The sequence below is a fragment of the Coenobita brevimanus genome, chromosome 112, assembly GCF_032717465.1.
Source record: "Coenobita brevimanus isolate Jiangsu-jjx chromosome 112, ASM3271746v2, whole genome shotgun sequence".
NCBI lineage: Eukaryota > Metazoa > Arthropoda > Malacostraca > Decapoda > Coenobitidae > Coenobita > Coenobita brevimanus.
This window is the reverse complement of record NC_137065.1, coordinates 6,371,442-6,394,675: the sequence shown is the minus strand read 5'-3', so window position 1 is coordinate 6,394,675 and position 23,234 is coordinate 6,371,442. Positions and strand designations below refer to the sequence as shown.

Sequence of the window (23,234 nt, the reverse complement as noted above, 5' to 3'; positions counted from 1 at the left end):
AAGCAGAATAACAAAATAATTACAGAAATCTATTACAAGAAAATTGATATTATACTTCATCTAACCATACAATTCTAATCGCCCGGGACGCATTTTAAAAAAAAAATCATACCATTCAATTTAGCACAAACGATTTGACAATAGTTTTAGAACATCAGTTAAAAGAGAAAAGATTAAGTGAACAAAATATTAAATTTTATATCGCAACGAGGATACCGAAAAAGAAAAAGAAAAAATGGCACAGAAAGAGCAAAACAAATACCCACAGCCAATCCCGGGAGCACCAGTACCCTAATAAAGAAACAACCGGTGATACAAACAATACCATGTTTAAAACCTATAACCCAAAGTCTGGTGGTCATTATAAAGAATTCTTTTGTATAGCTAATCTTAAAGAGACACCAGAAATAAAAACTTTCAAAAATGTCTCCCTAATTACAGCAAAGCGACAACCCAGTAATTTAAAAAGAATTTCAACAGACGGTACACATACTAACATGTCCAGTTTCAGAGAGAAAAATGTGGAGACAGAACAAGTATACTTTGCAATGAAATACTAGAAAGTACCGAATTTAATTTTCCGTGCGCAATTTATATATTCAGAATTAACGAAAACATGGAATGCTCAGCGGAAAACCGGATTCATGTAATTCGCTGCAGTGGAGGCAAAGATATTGTTACAAGTGAAACTTCGGCTCCGTACCAACCTTCATTGACCTTATATTAAACATGGTAACGGATTAAATGTTTACATCCACTTAGCAAAATGCGCAAAAAATGTGTTCCCTTAGGTTTAACGTCATGCCCTTCTATAAAGTAAGAAAGGATGATGCTATATTAAGAACGTCCAAGTAAAAATACTTCATAAATGACTTTAAACCATAACTTGAAAGCGCTCAGACAGCGCATACCTTCGCCAATGCCATTGTCATTAAAATGGATCCAGATCAGGATCGACGGATATAGGCTCCGAATTCGGATCCGTGGATATAGGATCTGGATCCGGATCTCCCTCAAAATTTAATCAATTCTTTCTTTATCCACGGCCCACGTTCCCACAAAATTTCAAAGAAATTCATTAAGGATTTTTGGAGATATTGTGCGGGACACTCCTGATCCGAATTCGGATCCGCCCCAAAATTTAATCACTTCTTCCTTGGCCCATGGCCCACCATTTCATAAATTTTCATCAAAATCTGCTCATAACTTTTTGAGTAAAGTTGCCAACAGACAGACAGACAGACAGATAGACAGACAGACAAACAAACAAGAGGACAAACACACAAACAAACAAACAGACAGACAAACAAACAAACGCCGGTACGAACATAACCTCCTTGGCGGAGGTAATTATTACTTCTCAGAAGCACCGACTCCAATCGTAGTTACAGCTTCAAACAGGCCAACCCGTTTGAATGACGAAAATGTCACATCTGGAGCTGCACGCAGCTTCTGATTTGAAGAGACAACTGTCACCAGTGGGACAATTGTTCTTTTGTTACCGAAAATCAGTGGCTGTCCATCACTTATAGGAAGCACACCTCATGCCGTAGCCACTACTGAAACATTTTATACAAATGACGAGACACAAAACTGGAGAAACGTATTTTAGGAGAATTTAGTGAAGACGTTTTCGTAGATTACCTTACTTTTTAATACCATTTTAGTGACAATCTTTATGAGATGAATACAGTACTTTTGAAATACAATACATAAATTCTGCACACACGTCTTATTTATATATATGCATGCTGTTGGGATAAGTGTAGAACACTTCTATTTTCATACGCTTTTAATATATATACATATATATATATATATATATATATATATATATATATATATATATATATATATATATATATATATATATATATATTTATATATATATATATATATATATATATATATATATATATATATATATATATATATATGAAAAACAGAAAGGTAATGAAAGTAAAAACAAAGAAAGATGAAATAGAACGAGCGGAATTAAATAAGCTTATCAACAAAAGACAAAGAGAAGAAAAAAGAAAGAGAAACATGGATCAAATCAAAGAAACCATCAAAAAAGGAAAAAGTCTGAAACAGGTCCGATGTAAAATGGCACTTGGAAAGCAACAAATTACATTGCTAAAAGACAAAACGGTGAAGCCATTAAATACAGAGATAAGATGGTGAAGAGAGTTGAAGAATTTTACAAAAAAAAAACTGTGCAGCAAAGACAGTAGTACCAATAGCTAACTCTTCAGTTGACACAGGTGAAATACTTGAAGTAACACCAGGCGAAGTAAATATTTTGTCTTAAAAATATGAAAAGATGGAAGACTCCGGAGAAGATGGAATAATAGCAGATTTACTGTTGGATGCAGGAGCAGAAGTACAAAATAGGCTTGCCCACTTATTTTCCCAATGTATAAAACAGAAGAAAATTCCCAAAACATGGTGTAATGCAATATCTATTCTACTTTATAAAAAAGGTGACCCAAAAGACCTTAGTAACTATCGGCCCATTAGCTTGCTATCAGTCATTTACAAACTCTTCACTAAAGTCCTTACAAACAGAATAGCTACAAATTTGGAGGAAAGCCAACCTCTTGAACAGGCAGGATTCCAATGCGGGTACTCGATTACTGATCATCTACACACAATGAATCAGCTAATTGAGAAAACTACAGAATATAATAAACCACTGTGCTTAGGTTTTGTTGATTACGAAGAGGCTTTCGACTCAGTGGAACACATAGCAATTATAAATTCATTGCGAGAACAAGGCGTGAATGAGAACATTGTAAAACTGCTCGAAAACATATATAAAGAGGGAACTGCTACAGTTAAATTACATAAGGACTCAAAAAAAAATTAAGATTGAGAAGGGCGTGCGTCAGGGAGATACAATTTCACCAAAGTTATTTACAGCATGCCTAGAAAGTATTTTCAGAAAGCTAGACTGGGAAAACAAAGGAGAGAACATTGATGGAGAAAAGCTAAACCATTTAAGATTTGCAGATGACATTGTCCTAATCTCAGAAACAACAGAGACATTGCAAGAAATGTTAAATGACCTGAACAGAGAAAGTCTCACAGTAGGGCTAAAGATGAACCGGAGTAAAACTAATGTTTAATCCTCAAACACCAAAGAGCGTCATCAGAATAAGTGGAGAAATTCTCGAAGAAGTCGAGGAGTACAATTACCTGGGACAAATACTAAAATTAACGAAAGATAATGATAGCGAAATAAAAAGACGCATTACAATTGGATGGAAAGCTTTCGGTAAACATAGGAACATTATGAAAAGTAGCTTGCCAGTTTGTATGAAACGAAAGGTCTATAACGAATGTATAATTCCAGCTATGACGTACGGTTGTGAGACCTGGAAACTGACAAAATCGATGGAAAATAAATTAATCCGTTCTCAGAGAGCAATGGAAAAGTCAATGTTGGGAATATCTTTAAGAGACAGAAAATGATCAAGTTGCGTGAGAACAGACTAAAGTCAAAGATATAGAAGTTATAAAAGATCAGAAATGGAGGTGAACAGGCCATGTAGCAAGAATAAGGGATAACCGATGGAGCAAGAGGTTGACTGACTGGACACCAAGAGATTGTAAACGTAGCGAAAAAAAGGCCAGACAGGAGGTGGAGAGATGAGCTGGAGAAATATGCAGGGAAAACGTGGCAAAGATTGGCTCAGTCAAGGAATTCGTGGAGAAGGTTGGGGGAGGCGTTTGGTCAGCAGTGGACTTGTAATGGCTGATGATGATGATGATGATTATATATATATATATATATATATATATATATATATATATATATATATATATATATATATATATATGTGTGTGTGTGTGTGTGTGTGTGTGTGTGTGTGTGTGTGTGTGTGTGTGATATTATGATAATATGAATGTCTGACAAATAAAGTAGCAATATGTCAGCATAAGCATCGCAACAAGACGGTCGAACGATCATCACCAGATACTCAGATCGACTGTTTTTCAGATCTATTACACGAAACGTGCTGATTAGCCTCAAAATATATTGAACCATAGTATCCGTCGGTAATAATGATACATAACCATGATGCACGAAAGGTACAGCTAGGCTGCATAACGTCCCGAGCAACTGTTTATTTTTCTGCAGTACATTTGAACCAGTTATTCTGGACCTGCTGAATGGGGCTGCAGTGCAATACTTTATCAGGTACTGTTTATATCAGTTGCTTCTGCAATCCTTGTTCGTTGTTTCTTGCAAACCGTGAGCAGTAACACTGACACTGATTTCTGAAACAACTAGTAATTAGACTAACGATCCTGATGATAAGGATCATACGACAAAATGGAAATTACTTCAAGTCCCCGTTTTGGGTTGCAATCCGTTTTGGGGAACTGCTGGTTAAATAAATGGAACACAGCCAGAGGAATGTTGGCAAAAAGAACAAAGAAAGAAAATGTATACTGAATTGAAACAGGCAAATTTTAGGAAAGGAATCCTATGCGCCTGACAAGGGAATAAAGCGAAGGAATTGGCTCCATGACTGGAGGCGATGTGAACTGGCGGATGGGAATGAAGATGTGTGGTTAGGGTGTAATTACGTGGATATATATACAGTACTGTATACGTCATCATATACATACATACATACGGTGCATACATACATACATGTAGATAGACAGGCAGATAGGATTTGCACTAAGTGCAATTCAAACAGCCACTTGTCAGGCGTGTGGGAAAGCCAGAGTGAGGCCACCACTAATTCCCCTCATGACGCAACACGACCTTGGTGCGAGGGGAATCTCAGAGGCAGCGGGAACCCCCACCAAACCTGGCCCACTTGGTGCTCTCTCTCTCTCATATACTGTATGTATACATATATATATATATATATATATATATATATATATATATATATATATATATATATGTATACATATATATATATATATATATAATTTTTTTTTTTCACTATAGGTGGTTCATGGTGGCCACCATCATCCACTCACTTGGTGTAGCGCTCCCTGTTTCTTCCTTCACCTATATTATTCTTTTTCTATTTCTGTCTTCCACTGTTCCCATTTCTCCCTTCTTTCCTGTCACTTTTTATTACCCTTCTTTTTTATTCAGGCTTTACTTTGAGTGACAAGCCAAAATGCTTTCCTGTAAGCCAGGAAACCATTTACAACGCCGGGCGGTAACCATATAAACAAACCATATGTGTTCCCTGTGGGTCAACAAGTGGGTTGGCGGAGGGTCAGTGCCCCTCCCCGTTAAACAGCTACCTCAAAGACAAACGGCCACCCCTTATGGAATTGTGGCGTCTGGCTAATGATAGACACATTTTTCACTGTATTATTTTCAGTAATGCAATAACATCTTCTTTTGAGGGATAATATTTTCTCCCCACAGGTTGAATTATCACTGAGATTTGTGTCATATAGGGAACTAATAAAACGCTGCACGGAAAAACTGAAATAAAAATGTAAGACTGACGACAAGGGTGTAGGTGAGGTTGCATTATGGAATGTGACCGGTGCGTAAGAAGATCCTAGGCGAAGCAAAGAACACGGCTACAGAATATGATGCAACAGGACTGATTCTGCATAATAGAAATCAGGGTCTCGGGTTCTACTGGCACTGCGCGGGGAATTCCTATCCCGTCATATTTATTACATATTACAGTGCACGTAACACAACAGTTGAGCTGACTCTCCTGTCATGCATGTGTGAAGGCAATGCACCCTAAGATGAGTGTGTGTGATGAATATTTCTATTGGAATATACATCAAGATCTGTCATCCTTCTCTGACTCACCCTAAATGTATAATAACAAACAGACCTGCGAGTCTGTGGTTGTGTATGAGCATAGGAGAGCAATTTTTTGTACATTATACCCACGTGAGGTCAAGTATTATATTTTAGCGATGATTGTGTGTATGTTTTAGTCGCTGTGTGTGTGTGTGTGTGTGTGTGTGTGTGTGTGTGTGTGTGTGTGTGTGTGTGTGTGTGTGTGTGTACAAAATATCTCGAAATGTTTTCATCTGATTTCAGTCATATTTGGTGGAAGAGTTAAAAGTTAGCCAGTGGGATGCCTCTTGATTTTTAGAGTAACAGTCAAACATCAAGATCAAAGGGCTAAGTCAAACGTTAAGTTACTAAAATAACTCTAAGAATTATTTTCTACCTGCACTAAACTTGGAGAAATGGTTGAAGACAATGCAAGAACAAAGGTAGGCAATTTTCGGACCATTCACACAAAGGTCAAGGTAACAGAGCAAGTTCAAAATTCGTCCAGCGTGAGTAATGGTTAGCAAAATCACTTAAACTGTTTTGATCCGATTTTAGCCACATTTTGGGTAAGGGTTGCGGGTCAGCCCAGGAGGAAAGCTAATGAGTTTTTTTATTTCTTAGTATGTCAAAGGTTAAAGTTAAAAGGCAAGGGCAACTTCAACAGTTTATATTTGATTTAAACCTAACTTTGTGGAAGGGTTTAAGATAAGGAAAGAATAACAGGACGCGATTTTTTAAAAAGGTCAAAAGTCAAGGTCACGGGGAAAGATTAAAAGCCAAGGTCACTGTCAAGGTCAAATTTCCATAGGTTTGTCAGTGTCAGCCAAATAAATAAGACATTTTTAAGCTGATTTGGACAGATCTTGGTGGATGGGTTGAACGCCAACTAGTGTTTTGACGGATAATCCTGAGAAATGGTCAAGGTCAATGTCACATGGAAAGGTCAGCAATTTGTGTTTGCCCCGTTTAGACCAAATCTTTGTTTAAAGGTTCATGGTATGACGAGAATAAAATATTTAGCATTTGAAACCAGTCAGTGAAATATCAAGGACACAGGGAAAGGTCAAAAGTCAAGGTCACAGTCAAGGTCAAATTTCGCCCCGTGTGTTTGTGTCTACTAAATCAGTAAAACACTTTTGATCTGATTTAGACAAATCTTGGTGTATGGGTTGAAGGGCAACCGATGGTTTGACGTATGATCCTCAAATTTGGTCAAATATCAAGGTCCTGTGGAACGGTCAACAATCAGTGTTTGTCCCATTTAGACCAAACTTTCTTATAAACTTCATGGTATGGCGAGAATAAAGTATTTAGAATTTGAAACCAGTCAATTATATGTCAAGGACACAGGGAGAGGTCAGAGGTCAAGGTCACATAGTAAGATCAACTTAAACAGCTCAGATCTCAAAATTTTGTGAGAGGGTTCAGGATAAAGAAAGGATGAAGAGATTCGATTTTGAGAACAATCGGCGAAGGTCAGGGTCAGAGGACGGTCACACGTTCAGCCGTTGGATCAGTTGGTGGGTGTGTGGGTACTGCACTCTGTAAGTGCACCCTCCTGTTATTTTTTTTAATAATTCGTACTCTGGGACTTAGTAAACAGCCCGGTCCCTCAGACCAAACAGTCCATTTATGTACATGTATCATACAGGTTCACAGAGATTTTCCATCCCGCTGGAATTACATTTTATACCAGGTATATAATAGATATATATATATATATATATATATATATATATATATATATATATATATATATATATATATATGTGTGTGTGTGTGTGTGTGTGTTTATTTTTTTATTTATTGTTTATTTATGTCTGTATTTAAATCTGCCCTAGGGTGGGAAAGGAGGTCCGTATGATATATATATATATATATATATATATATATATATATATATATATATATATATATATATATATATATATATATATATATATTCTAAAAAGCACTCAGTAAGCGCATACGTCAGCCAGAGCCAATATCATAGAAATTACCAATATGCCGGGAATCGAACCCGGGTCTCTCAGGTGAGAGCCAGGCAGCATACCACTACACCACGACCAGAGAGTCCCGGGTTCGATTCCCGGCATATTGGTAATTTCTATGATGATTTTTCCTGTGAAAAAAATACAGGTTCTCTCTTCAGAGCCAATATATTTTATAATTAATATATGAACATCCGTCCAGCGTAGTTAGCGGAGGTAATTAATTATGTGGTTTTAGTCTGTCCTCAAACACAGTGTCTGAGAAGGTATAGCTCCCTCGATGTGAGTAGTATTTATCGAGATCAAGATCCTCTAGAAAATGTAATCAGCTCCTCCTTGAGCCAGTGCCTACCTAACCACCAAATTTTAGTGGAGCTAGATAACATTTTTTTTTTTTTTAGACATTTTGTGCAGAGAGACAGACAGACAGAGAGAAGGGGGAAGTACATAACCTCCTCACTTCGTGGGCAGAGGTAATGTCATTCAGCATACCGGTAAGGGAATATTATATCTCATAACACTGATAACTTAAGCCTTGCATTATAACCCGTCCTGGCATATACTGGCACTGTAACAAATAAACTAAATGAACGTTCGTCCTCTGACTTCAGAACATTGGCAATGGTGTACGTATACAGGTATTTTCGCAGTATGGTATATCATTGTGCTTTTCTTGTTCACAGAAAATTTGGTTTGTTTTAGTTACCAGTTCCGTATAATTATAATATGTCTGTTCGCCAGGCAGTTGCATCCTTAGCTGTTTTGTGTCGCTGCTTCAGTGGGTACTGCTCTTCTGAAATGTCTGCTTCTATTCGTCCTCTGTTACGGAGAGCACTTATTATAATTCTGGCAGCAAACTCTCCAGCCTTTTCTGTTCCACTTTCTAATGCATGTAGTCCAGAGGCATATTTATGTCATGAAAACAGAGGTTCGTAGATGTTTATGTTTATTTTGTAATTTGTTCATCTGCAGATTTGCGCGCACAACACACACACACACACACACACACACACACACATATATATATATATATATATATATATATATATATATGTGTGTGTCTGTGTGTCTGTGTGTGTGTGTGTTTGGTCATGTCCACTAGGTAAATGGAATCATGACAGTATCCTTATCACATTCTTATATTCACATCTCCCCTGAAGGTGTCTACACATGGACATAGTCGGTACATTTTCGTGTTTCCTTTTTCACTGTGGATATCAGTATATGTATGACTCGCATGTAACCAAGTAGTGGTAAAGGTGGCAACCATCATCCACTCACTTGATGTAGTGCTGCCTACTGCTTCCTTTTTCATTTTCATTCTTTTTCCGTGTCTGCCTTCCTCTCGTCCTATTTTCTCCCATCCTTCTTGTTTCTTTTTATTACCTTTGCTTCCACTTCAGTTGGTTTTACATGGACTACAAGCCTAATAGTCTTTTAAAATCCATGAAAGCATTGACAACGATGCGTGGTAAAGATATACTCAAATAACAGGGTGATGTTTAGCTTATCATGGTGCTCCTGTTAACTGAGAGGAGAGACGGAAATGTGGTGTACATCCAGAAACAACCTGCACACTCGTCCCCGCGTCTCTCTGTGCCGAGGCCCTGCCCACAGCAAAGGAACATCAATTCATCGAACGGGACTGGCCTGTAGGGGTGATTACCTACATGCAGTTGTTGGGTCTGCTCAGCCAGACAGACTGTGGTTAACATCTATATCTGTATGTATGTACAGTATGTATGTATCATAAGAACCAAGTTTTAATCTTTGTATGTATACTGGCAGCCAAGGGTGTTTTAGGAGACATAGTGGCATTGTACTATACGGGAATCGTCCCTTCATCGTGCCCTGTAAATGATCCTTGCCATTCCTTTATAAATACTGCCTTTATGGCTTCAATATGGCGTTCGTAATTATGGTACAGGATACTGATCCATTACCTAAAACATAATTCATACGGTAACAGATTCAGCATATACAGTATCAGTGTTTGTAATGACAGAGGTATTATACTCTTCATGATAACATGCTGTTTGCCAAAAGACATCTCTATTATGTAACATTAATATCAGGAGCAAATATCCACTTCATACTCAGACCCTTTTAGAATCTTCGACATAAGTAAAACTGCGTTCAGAGGGGAGTTGTTGTGTGGTGAGGCGTATTTCCCCTCACCGTGGCCTGGCTGGAGGGCAGTGAGGGGTGGCTTTCCCGGCCACACCACAAGGGTTTTCCCGCACACTGAGGCTGCTATATAGGCGGCCACCACCAGCACTGTGGCATCAGTCCACCTGTGGCCGCAGTCAAGATGAAGTTTGCTGTGCTTCTCAGCTGTCTTGCCGTGATGGCCGCCATGGCCTCTGCTGCGCCCTCTGAGGCCGAACCTCAGCAAGTCCTGCCCTCCACACTGGCACTCCAGGACTTCGCATCATTCCTGCAGGAGGCAACAGCAGACGGTCAGACCGTCGAGTTGCAACGACAAGCCCGAGGAGGCTGTTTCTGGATCAACGTGTGTCGGAATGGCGTCTGTGCTAAGTACAGGAGGTGTTGGGTGAGTACATCAGAAATTCTACTCTTGCTTCACGGGCACTTTTATTTATAAGCTATATGTAAACCAAAATGTTATGGTTGTGAGGTGGATCTAATATTTGAAGACATGCAACAGTGAGCATTTTCTTATGGGTGGGCCAAAATTTTGGCCAACATGAAGCTTCAGATACATCTGCCTAAAAAATGTTATGATAGTAACTTGAATAGTATGTATCTCGCGCTAAATGGCATAGAAAGCAGCCCAGGAAACAATCGTTTATTTTCATTAATAAATAAAAATGTAAATAAATTATTGCCTCCTTGTTGATGCAACTCTTTTAGGGAGTAGGGCGTGGTCACCTTGCCCGGTCCCCTTTGGCTGAGCCCATTTGTGAAGGTTTGGAAGATATTTGAATAATTGTGGAATTTCATCGTTCTTCAGTTGTGTTTTGTCACTGTCTAATTCTTGATCAAACTATTGATCAAATATTATTCCATCTCTTAGACATTACGGTACAAATAAAACAATGATAAGTGGTCATTTTTCAATTATTACATATTTTATGATGCTAGCTACACCACGTACCACAAGAGTTTTCCCACGTCTTATTATAAAAAAGATTGGTGGCGAGCATGACAAGTCGAAATTGGGTTCTCGATGTCTGAATTTGTTTAGTACTAGCCGTTAGAAACTAAAATGCCAACATTTGTGTAATTAGTTATCCTAATACACCTTATTATCACAACAGTAAACGCGACTGCAGAACTCGTCCAGTCACCGCTTCAGCAGTGGCAGCCACTGGTGAAAGAATGTGTCTTCCTGCCACTGAGCGCTGCTGAGTCCCACACGCCGACACAGCGACCAGCCTCTCTCACTGACCATCCTGCCGCTGACCACTGCTGAGGCCCCTCACACCGAAACAACGACCTACTTTTCACACAACTTGACCATCCTGCCACTGTCCACTACCGAGGCCTGTCACACCAACACAGCGACCAGCTTCTCGCACAACCTGACCATCGTGCTGCACAGTCCTCCATCCAGCCTAACCCATCATTATCAGCATTATCACAACCTGTTCATCATTAATATTTTTTGATCAGCAGGCAGTTGGCTTTACTTAGCATTTTTTTTTTCAGGATTCAGTACAGCATGTAGGCTATTGGATGATATATTTTTGTAATAAAATGCTTCTCTTCACACTTTTTTTTCCTAACTACCCTTAATCAATGCATGTCCCATTAACTGCAAATGTATTTAATAAGCACCCAATAGGCTGGGCAAGCAAATACAGATTTGACAACACATAAGGATATTTATCTATAGATCAGCAGTTTTTTGTATGGAATGGTATGCTCTTTTCAAAATTACTGATTCAGAGAGCTGAAACAACAAATATACAGTAGGTGCAGGGAAGCAGAAGGGCTTTGAGGAGAGTCAACCAAGATCAGGCGTGTATTGACCACCAAGTGGCGTTTCTGCCTTCGATTGGGTGATTCAAAGACCACAAACCCATACCTCGAAGGGGAGAACACAGGGACCAAGGAGACCCAACCATGAGGACTACACCCCAGCGTTGACCAACGGCGGACTTTGTAGGGTATGGGTAAATTTTTCACTTTAATTACCTTTCTAATTTTTATGAATGATCGTTAGAGTGCAGCGTTCAGTCTGGCAAGATTTCATACACTGTTTTGATAACTGAAAATGAATATTCTGACACAATTGCTAGTTAGAAGAGTGTCGCCAATTCGCCATGATAAGAAATCAGCTGACATTCAGAGTATACGTTTGACTTAACACCATGTTGTTTTAACAAAATTATCCATGTGACTTACATTAGAATATTAGACTTTTAAACTGAGGACTTATGGTAAATTTAGTAACTATATGAAGGATAAGACATGACCCTCATGTTAAACGTTATAATTATGTAATAAATGTATCTTTCCTAATCTAATTTATGGATCAAAAACTAGAAGTCTATATCGTTTAAATGTAAACTTAATAGTTCTCAGAAAAAAAATCTAAAGATTGCTGTTAGATATCACATGGGGATATTAATAAGAGATTTTATTGTAGAGAAGACAAAAGTGGAGGATGTACTCACTACAGTCAAAAACATGAAGCGGTGCCAAGGAACAGCAATCCCTCTCCGGCGGTCATTTTAGTGCTGATGTATAAACACAGCAGGATATCTAGTCAATGTCACATATCAAAGTTGCGGCAAATCGGATGGAAATTGGCGATTTATGCCCACTTCACTCTTGAGGCCCGACCCAACTGACATTGATCCTCCTACCGCTAACTGAGGGCGACCCCCCTGTTGTAATGAGGCATGTTATAGGATGCAGATTTGAAAGATGTACCTTCAAGTTTTGGTTTCATGTCGAATTGACGAATTTGAAAGGAGTTATGGGGGGAAAAAATACATTTTGGGGGCCTACAGCCTGGGCCTTGGCCCAATTTGGCCCAAAATTTTATCGGGTGATCAGAAGGTCATAGCCCATCAACCAAGTAATTTTGGTCAAAAAAGCACCGGTAGTTTTTGCATAAAGTTAACAGACAGACAGACACAGAGAGAGAGAGACAAACAAACAAACAGACAAACAAGGTGAAAACAATACCCGTCCCCAAGCCCCTCCGGGGCGGGGAGGGGTAAAAAGAAAAACTGATATAGGAAAAGAAAAATTGTTATAGACAAGCCACATCTTTCGCATAAAATATAACAGATTTGCAACCAGTGTAACTATGAGACAACCTGGAGATGGAGTGAGATAAAGAGACAGGCGGAGAACAAGATGGAGAAATGAAATCTGGGACTTGTTGGAACAGACTAACAACCAAGAGATCATAGCAGAGAAAGATGTGTCTTCGTCCTGCAGTTAATTGAATTATCCTGTTGATGATCTTGATAATATAGCTGAATGCTTAAAAGAACAGAAACAAAATCTCGAAGGAAACAGCAAAACCATACAAATGTGAAAGGAAATGTAGTAGAATTTAGTTTATAAGTCCACAATAAATATTTGTAGGTGACGTATTAAGTGCAAGTTCTTATTGCTCTAAGCAGGACAAAGACAGTTACTGTACATGCATTAGGTATGGATTTGCCGCGTGGAAAATGTAAACAGAGAATAAAAAGCAGGACAAGATTTATCACAAGCATCCTGACTGTGGCAACGTATCGCCACATATCTCCTATAACCATCAGACTAGAAGTGAACAGAAAGTAATGCATGACACTGAATAATTAAAGAAAAATAACAAGTAGACTTTCAACACGTGTTCCCTACGTCACAGCAAGTGGGTTGGCGGAGGGTAGTGCCCCTCCCCGGAAAACAACTAAAAATACGAACAAGAAACCTCTGACCAGGACTGACCAAAAGATGACGACTAAGGACCGTACAAAGGACATGATACGGATGGCGACCTGGAATGTAAGGGGTCCAAATGATAAGGTGAGAGAGAGAGATTGTCCGGGTGCTTGAGGGTGCGAAAGTGGATGTATGTGGATTAACTGAAACTAAATTGTAAGGTGCGAGTGTGAGAGAATGGGAGTATGGCTGAGGGATATGTGCAGGAGTAGGTGAGAATGAGAGGGCAAAAGAACGAGTGTGTATTGCTGTGGGTAACAGATGGAAGGAGAATATAAGAGAGTATGGATCAGTTGGTACAAGGATTGTGTGGGTAAGACTGAAAGTTGGAATACAAATGTGGGCGATTGTGTGCGTGTATGCACCAACGCAAGATCGTGCAAGCAGAGTGAGAGAAGAGTTCTGGACAATTGTGGAAGTGTGCATGGAAAAGTTTGAAAGGAATGAGTGTTTTTGATTGGTGATATGAATGGTAAAGTAGGGAATGTGAAGGTGGATGGAGTAGTTGGTGAGTGGGGTGTGCCTGCTGAGATGGATGAGAATGGCAGCGTAGTGCCAGTAAGTTAGGTTAAGATGTAATATAAGTATAACCCAGATGTTAGATAGTTGTAATTTAGTAATTAAGAACAAATTTAGTATAAGTGTGGATAATTATAATCTAATATAAGTGTACTATAAGTATAATATAAGAGTGATTTTTGCATCGTAGAGCTAAGTTAGAAGTGAACATCTATGTATTATGTAATTCGCATTAAGTATTACATCAGCCGACCACACTCCCTACTCCCCTCCATACACTCTCCCTCCTACCCTCCATAAAACACGCTGGTAGCGAAGTTTGGCGAAAATTTTAATTAGCTTAGTCTTCATAGCCTCTGAACTGAGTAAATTCAAAGATATTTTTCGGTCTCAATCCATTTTAGTGATAGAAATGTTAATTGAGAAAGTGCCAGAAGGGTAGAAACAGTCCATAATATTCTATGTATAGTTAACCTTGAAATATCGATTGTTGTACATTCACACGTTGAGCTAACTGACAAATAGCATCAGAACATCATTACGAAGACTTGATATTAAGTGATGTGATCATTATCAATTCTACTCAAATTTTCCACATCGTCGTGTAATCTTTGTGGGATACGATAAGCTCTAAAGAAGTCAAATCCCAAATGAGTGATGCGAGACATACTTGTTAACGTGAAAGCTGTAACCGGAAGTTAACATCCTCGGATGCAATCTGTGGAGTAGACTGTAGCACCAGTCGAGCAGGGCAGTACTCCCGAGGTGGATGGAAAGCTGATGACAGGGAGTGCTGGAGCTCCCGTTTCATCAGCCCTCAGGACTAGTTCCTGACCATCCCCCTTTGCTGAACTTTTTCAGTGTCTCAGTTACACAGAAAGTAGGCCAGCATGCTCTCCAGTACAAATTTCTCTAACTATCTTCACCAAACTACATGCACAGTACACACTACACTTCCTATTCAAAATTCACCAAAAATGGCGTCAATTCACCCAGCCTCGGAGTCCCCAGGGGGGGGGACCATAAATGCCCCCGCCATCTGCCCCTCTCCCGGTGACGACTCGAGGTGCCTGGAACCACTGTCTGACTCTCTTCTTCTACATTTCTGCAACATTCGCGGCCTTTCATCTAACTTTCGCTCTGTTGAGCATCACCTCTCCTCCTCTAAGCCTCACCTTCTTTTTCTAACGGAGACTCAGCTGTCTGAGGCAACTGACAGCAAACCCTTTTCTGTATCCTCCTACTTTCTCTATACTCATTTCAAAGCCAAAGGTGGCTGCTGTGTATACATACGCAACGACTTATCTTGCTCTCGTGTTCCTGAACTTGATTCTTCTGAATTCTCCACACTCTGGCTTTGGCTTTCCTGTCATTCTCTGACTAAATATATCTGTGCTGTTTACTTATCCCCTAATTCTACTGACTATCAAAAATTCTTCGACTATCTTACTTCTACGATGGAACACATTCTGTCCATTTCTCCTTTCTCTGAAATCTCCATTCTTGGAGATTTCAATGTTCACCACCACCTTTGGCTCTCCTCTCCTTTCACGGATCCACCTGGTGAACAAGCCTACATCTTTTCTATCCTTAATGACCTAGAGCAGCTTGTACAGCACCCTACCCGTATCCCTGACCGCCTTGGAGAGAGCTCCAACATACTTGACCTCTTCCTCACAACTAATCCTTCTGCTTACTCTGTTAATCTTTTCTCTCCGTTGGGCTCCTCCGATCACAACCTTATTACCTTAACCTGTCCTATCACTCCGGTACGGCCTGTGGACCCTCCAGGGAAACGTCGTCTGTGGCATTTTGGAGCCGCGGACTGGGAGGCCCTCAGGCAGTACTTCTTTGATTTTCCCTGGAATGATTATTGCTTCCATGGCCGTGAGCCATCTGAGTGTGCCTTGCGCATTACAGAGGTTATTCTCTCGGGCATGGAAGCATACATTCCTTTCTCATATCCTTTGACTAACGCAAGAAAGCCTTGGTTTAATCACGCTTGTTCTAATGCTGTCCGCAACAAGGAGAAGGCCTACAAAAGGTACCGGAGCCAACCCAACCCTGAATCACATAATCTTTATGTTTCTGCCCGGAATCGTGCTAAGTCTGTCCTTCGCTCTACTAAAAATAATTTCATCCATACTAAATGCTCTCAACTCTCCAACTCGAATTCTTCCCGCTCCTTCTGGCACCTTGCCAAAAATCTTTCTAACAACTTTACCTCATCATCCTTCCCTCCTCTTTTCTACTCTGATGGTTCTGTAGCTATTTCTTCTACTGATAAAGCAGATCTCTTCGCACAGACTTTCTTCTCCAATTCCACCTTAGACGATTCCGGTGCTGTTCCTCCATCACTTCCCCCCTCTGACTTCCTCATGGCTGACATTAAAATTTCTTCAGTTGATGTATTTTCTGCCATCACTGGCCTCAGTACTAACAAGGCATATGGGCCTGATGGGGTCCCTCCTGTTGTTCTCAAGAACTGTGCTTCTGTGCTTACACCCTGCCTAGGCAAACTCTTTCGCCTTTGTCTGTCAACTTGTACCTTTCCTTCTTGCTGGAAGTTTGCTCTCATTCAGCCAGTCCCAAAGAAGGGTGACCACTCCCAACCCTCCAACTATCGTCCAATTGCTTTAACGTCCTGTATTTCAAAAGTTTTTGAGTCAATTCTTAATAGAAAAATTTTAAGGCATCTTTCCTATCACAACCTTCTTTCCGATCGTCAGTATGGGTTCCGTCAGGGACGCTCCACTGGCGATCTTCTCACCTACCTTTCAGACTCTTGGTCATCCTCCTTTCGGGACTTTGGCAAAAGCTTTGCCATTGCACTTGACATCTCAAAGGCTTTCGATCGAGTCTGGCATAAATCTTTCATTTCCAAACTGCCCTCCTACGGTTTCTATCCTTCTCTCTGTGCCTTCATCGCTAGCTTCCTTTCTGGTCGTTCTATAGCCGCTGTTGTAGACGGCCATCGTTCTTCTCCTAGATCTATCAACAGTGGTGTTCCTCAGGGCTCTGTCCTATCACCAACTCTCTTCCTTTTATTCATCAATGATCTTCTAAGCTGTACATCTAACCCTATCCACTCATACGCTGATGACTCCACCCTTCACCTTTCCATTCGGTTCCCGCAACGCCCATCTCAACAGTTACTTCAACAAACAAGGGATGAGGCTATGGCACACCTAATGTCTGACTTGGCTCATATCTCTGACTGGGGTAAAAATAATATGGTTGTCTTTAATGCATCTAAGACTCAGTTCTTACACCTATCAACCCGACAAAATCTTCCACAGGTATACCCACTAATGTTTAATAATATTCAGCTTAATCCTGCATCATCCTTGAACATGCTTGGGGTTTCATTTACTCAGGACTTATCTTGGAAAGATCATATTACATCTCTTGTAAAATCTGCTTCCAAGAGATTGGGTGTGCTAAGCCGACTCCGCTCTTTCTTTACCCCTGCACAATTGTTGACTCTATACAGGGGTTTTATCCGCCCCTGTGTGGAGTACAACTCTCATGTGTGGGGAGGCTCCCCACATACAGCTCTTCTCAATAGGGTGGAGTCAAAGGCTTTTCGTCTCATTAACTCTCCTCTTACTGACTCCCTTCAACCTCTGTCTCTTCGCCGCACTGTTGCATCTTTATCTCTTTTCTGTCGCTACTTTAATGGTCACTGCTCCTCTGAACTGTCTGCTTACATTCCTCCACCTCTACGACGGGCGCGTAGCACCCGTCTGGCAGCAAACTCTCATCCCTTTTCTGTCCAACTCTCTAATGCAAGAGTTAACCGTTACTCCCAGTCTTTCATTTATGCAACAGGTCAGCTCTGGAACTGTCTCCCTCTGTCTGTATTTCCTGCTGCCTATAATCTCCAGTCTTTCAAACGTAGTGTGTCCAGGCATCTCAAAATGATCGGATCTTGAATTTGGCTCTCTATTGTATTTTGTTTTTCTCTTGGAGGGAACTGTTACTGCGGGCTCATGGCATTTGGTTCCTTCTTCCTCGCATTAAAAAAAAAAAAAAAAATCGGACCGTTATCCGAGGTCATAAAAGACGAGGGCGAGCTGTGACTAAGTGACTCAACCACCGCCTTTCGCCTGATCCGCAAATTAGTGATAAAGCCTCATAATCTCCCCTTCCGTTGTTTTCACATTCAAAGTTATAGAGGATGGAGTGATTAATAGTGTGTTCAATAGCAAAGTTCTTGTGTGACTCAACCACCGCCTTTCGTCTGATCTGCAGATCTTAACATCAAATCAAGTCGTAATCTGCCAAACGCATCACCACACTCACATACCATACACTCCCCCCCCCCCATTCATTGTGTTAGGCAAAAATCTAAATAACTGTACCTTAACCTAAGCTGGGGAGTTTTCTGTATTATAAGTTACAAGGGAAATAATGTGATCGAAGTGTATTTCATTAGTCTAAAATGGTAATCTAATTCTCGGAAGATGTGAAGTATTAAGTTAGGTCATTTTTGGTCTTACCATTAATTGGACAGAGTGTTATGGTTAAGTCTCACCACTGAAGTGAAAGTGTCAATGTTGGAGAGGGGTGCAGGATGTATTATTGAGTAAGTGGTCTTTATGTCGTTTTAGTATCGTCCCTCCTCGAGTCCCTCGGTGACCAAGGAGAACGACGTCCAATCATAACTCGTATGGTCTTTCTGTTTCAAGTGATATTAGAACAATGTTAACTAGGGAAGTGAGTCTGTGGATTTAAGCATTCATCTAATTTTGGGTATGATTAAAATCAATGCAATACTCTTTAGATTCGGGTTTCCAACTACCCTTCTTTCATGGCTATGTACGGGGCGGCCAGCAAGGCTCACAAAAGGGGAATAGCTCACTAAAGGGGAATAACAACTCGAGAACCTAAGCCTGCCTAAATTCACGCTAACCCATTCAGTATGAAATCATCCTAGTGTTTGGACATAAGTCGGGTATTCATTGGTATCTATTTCGGAGTAAGGGGATTAATACACCCCAATTGGTTTTGTGGTTTGCACTAAAAACAGGCTCGGTAATTTAATGGCAGCCACTTTGGTAAGTTCAAAGTATTATGGTCAAGGTCAGTACAGAGATGGCTAGCCATAAAGAAGATCATGCTATCACACCTCCCATCCTCCATAAATTCTAATACAACCTTGAATTAAACAAGGTCAACTAGAACCGGCATAGAAACATCACCGGTTACTAAATTCCCATAACCAACTGACATCATTATAATCTCAACTTTAAATTCAGTGCGCATCCTGGTTATTTACCCTCCAACGCTAATCAGTGATATAAGAATTTGTTGTAAGAGGAGAGATTGTAGTGACAACAAAGTTTTTGTGGGATCAGAATCATCGTAACATTACTCTGGTATCATAACAGTGAGATATAATTAAAATTCTATAACAATACACTGGGGCGTCAGCGGTGAGATATTCCTTAAAAATATGAGGACAATACAGCAGTATTTTAGTGGACATTTGTGTTGGGAGGGGGTTGGTGATAGCCAATACCCTCTTCAGGCACAAAATGATCCACAGGTATATATGGCGAGTGATGAAAGGGGTGGTTGGCGAACTGAATGAAAGAAAGGCAATGACTGATTATGTGTGTGTGGATGAAAGGATGCGAAGATGTGTAATGGATGCAAGAGCGTACAGAGGTTGGGGGAGTGGACTTTCTGACCACCACTTGATGGTGGTCAGATGCAATGTCCAAGTAAAATGGAGAAATAGAAGAAGGGATGGACGGGAGGAATGAGTATATGCAAGGAGAGTGGAAAGGTTACAAGAGGATGAGAAAAAGGCAGAATATAAGAGAGAAGTGGAGGAACGATTGGGTAAATATGAATTGGAACAGATGGAGGACGTGGAAGGTGTGTGCAAGATATTCACAGAGGAAATATGTGCAGCATGTGAGGTGGTGTGTGGGGTGAGGAGACGACGAAAGGGGGTGCAAGGAACAGCATGGTGGAATGAAGAGGTGAGACAGGCTGTGGCACAAAAGAAGAAAGCATATAATGAATGAATGAGAAATAGGGGCGTGGAAGAAGTTTAGAGACGGAAGAGAGAGTTATATGTAGAAAGAAAGACAGAGGTGAAAAGATTAGTAAAAGAGAGTAAGAAAAGAGTGCATGAGGAATTTGAGTGTAAAGTGGAGGGAATGCAAGAAAATGTTCTGGAAAGAGGTAAAGAGAGTTAGACAGGGTGGCAATGAAGTTAGTAGGGGAGTGAAAGATAAAAATGGTAGATTACTAGTTGAGAAAGGAGAAAAAGTGAGCAGATGGAGAGAACACTTCAATGAATTGTTGAACATAGAGAATGAGAGTAATGCGTGTATAAGTGGCTGGGGAATGGCTCGGAGAAGGAGGGAGGTGAGAAGACAGGAAGGAATCAGTAGGATGGAAGTTGTGGAACCACTGAAGAAAGTAAAAATGGGGAAAGCCCCAGGAATTGATGGAGTGTGTGGTGAAATGTTGAAGCATGAGGGAGAGATAGTAGTAGAATGGATGTGGGAGATGTGCAGATTGGCCTGGGAGGAAGGGAGAGTCCCGGATGATTGGAAGTCAGGTATAATTATTCCCTTGTACAAAGGAAAAGGGGAAAGAGAAGTGTGTGGTAATCATAGGGGCATTTGTCTTCTTAGTGTAATACGAAAAGTATACGGCAGGATACTTATTGACGGAGTTAGGGGAATAACAGAGGAATTAGTTGGACAAGAACAAGGAGGCTTTAGGAAGGGAAGAGGTTGCGTAGATCAGACATTCAGTCTTAGATCTTTAGTGGAAAAGTTTCTAGAGAAGGGAAAGAAGTTGTATGCGGCCTTCATGGATTTGGAGAAAGCATATGACAGGGTGGATAGACAAGGACTGTGGAAAGTATTAAGAATATATGGAGTAGATGGGAAGTTGTTGAATGCTGTGATGAGTATGTATGAGGGTGCTAAGGCTGCAGTGCGTGTGGATAATGAACTGAGTGAGTTTTTCTATTTGAAGGCTGGGTTGAAACAAGGATGTGTCATGTCTCCATGGTTGTTCAATCTGTATATCGATGGGGTTATAAAAGAGATACAATGTAGGGCGGTGGATGTTGGAGTGGCCCTGGTGAGAGAGGATAGTGTTTGGAAACTCCCTGTACTGTTGTTTGCAGATGATACTGTGTTGTTAGGTGATGACGAAGGGGAGCTGCAAGGCTTGGTGGATGAGTTTGGGAGAGTGTGTATGAAACGGAATCTAAAGGTGAATGTAGGGAAGAGTAAAGTGATGGTCTTTGAGAGAGGTGAAGTCAGTGAATGTGCAGTGAGGTTGGATGATGAGGAAATGGAAAATGTGAGTGCATTTCAGTACTTGGGTAGTGTGTCGAGTAAGGATGGAAGTTTGGAGGGTGAAGTGCTTGAAAGGGTACAAAAAGGAAGAAAGGTCGCTAGTTCCTTGAAGGCAGTGATAAACAGGGAAGTGAGCATGGAAGTGAATAAGTTATTATATACCAACTCTAACGTATGGAAGTGAAGCTTGGACGTTGTTGGAGGGACACAAGTCAAAAGTGAGAGCAGTGGAAATGAGTTATTTGAGAGAAGCCTGTGGAGTCACATGGAGAGACAGACTGACAAATGAGGATGTGAAGGAGCGTTGTGGAGTGGATGTGGATGTGGATGTGATACGAGGCGTTAGGAGAAACACAGTGAGGTGGTTTGGCCATGTGGAGAGGATGGAGAGTGAGAGACTGACGAGGAGAGTATATGAGTGAGGTGGAGGGGGAGAGAGGGAGGGGAAGACCAAGGATGAGATGGAGGGATGGAATGGAGAGGTATATGAGAGAAAGGGGTGTGAATTGGGAGCAGGGCAGTGAAATGGAAGGGGACTGTGTGCCGTGGAGGCGATTTGTTTGTGGCCACCCCGTATAAGGGATTAAGGCGTCTGGCACTAGATAGATAGATAGATAGATAGACTTTCATTGGAGATTACTGACAAGAAAAAATACAAACTGCATTAAAAAGAACTAAATAAACTAGGAATTAATAAAATACGGAGATGTCAGTACTAGGCTGACTAAAAAGAACTAAAATGTAAACTAAAAATAGGAAAGTTAAAAATTATACTAAGCTAAAAACTTTATATATATATATATATATCTATATATATATATATATATATATATATAAAATAAGAAATAGAACGTTAATGCTGAAGCAGAAACAAAAGCGAGGGAAAGAGGACTCGTCTCTTATGGCGGGGCACTGAACGAGCTGGCCTAGAGACTTAATGGATAGTACTAATATACCACAGGACAGGGGTGTCTAACGCATTTGCTACGGCGGGCCAGATTTATAATGTGTACACAGTATACGGGCCAAGATACATAATGAACACTTCACGCTCACCTCTTAGGTAAGTGTTACGTCATGGGATAAAATAAGGAACATGGATTTAGCTCTCGTGCCTTGTGTATTATACTCACCTTGCTCAGAAGCATTGCCTGCTACTGCTGCTTACTGATACTCGGCACCTTTTGCTATGGACCAGTGCATCAAAGTCTGATACTAACAATTGAGCTGTAGCCTTAGATCTTCAGCATTGAGGCGCGCATCAGAAATTTGAGACCGAAGCCGAGACTTGTTCAGATTCATTGCAGAAAAGAATCTTTCAGAGGCATATGTGCACTTCCGAACATTAACATAATCTTTGAAGCCAAACATTTAATGCTGGGATGATTTGGACCAACGTACTGATAATAAGTGACAATATCGACACTCGAGAACTTGTTCCTCATCACAGAATCACACTGAAGCTCAGTTAATTCTGACTTAATATATTCCAGTGCCTCATTTACGTTAGCAAGGAATGGGTCCCGAAAAATGAAAAAATCCGTTTCAAGGATTTTAATGTCAGAAGATCTTTCCTTGAACTCATTCATTAACTTGGAAATCATGTAGTACTTTCCTGTGCTGATATCAGCATGAAACTCAGGTGTGCCTTGCAGGGACTTCAACGTCGGAAAGTTGGAAAATTACTATCTG

At 40.4% G+C, this 23,234-nt stretch overlaps 1 long non-coding RNA gene across 1 annotated transcript; it reads left to right on the top strand.

Moving 5' to 3' along the window:
- The first annotated feature begins 10,080 nt into the window (after positions 1–10,080).
- On the top strand, positions 10,081–11,512 carry LOC145418007 (uncharacterized). Its single transcript, XR_013900624.1, has 2 exons — positions 10,081–10,333; positions 11,061–11,512. It is a non-coding gene; the product is annotated as an uncharacterized LOC145418007 (long non-coding RNA).
- Positions 11,513–23,234: the final 11,722 nt, after the last annotated feature.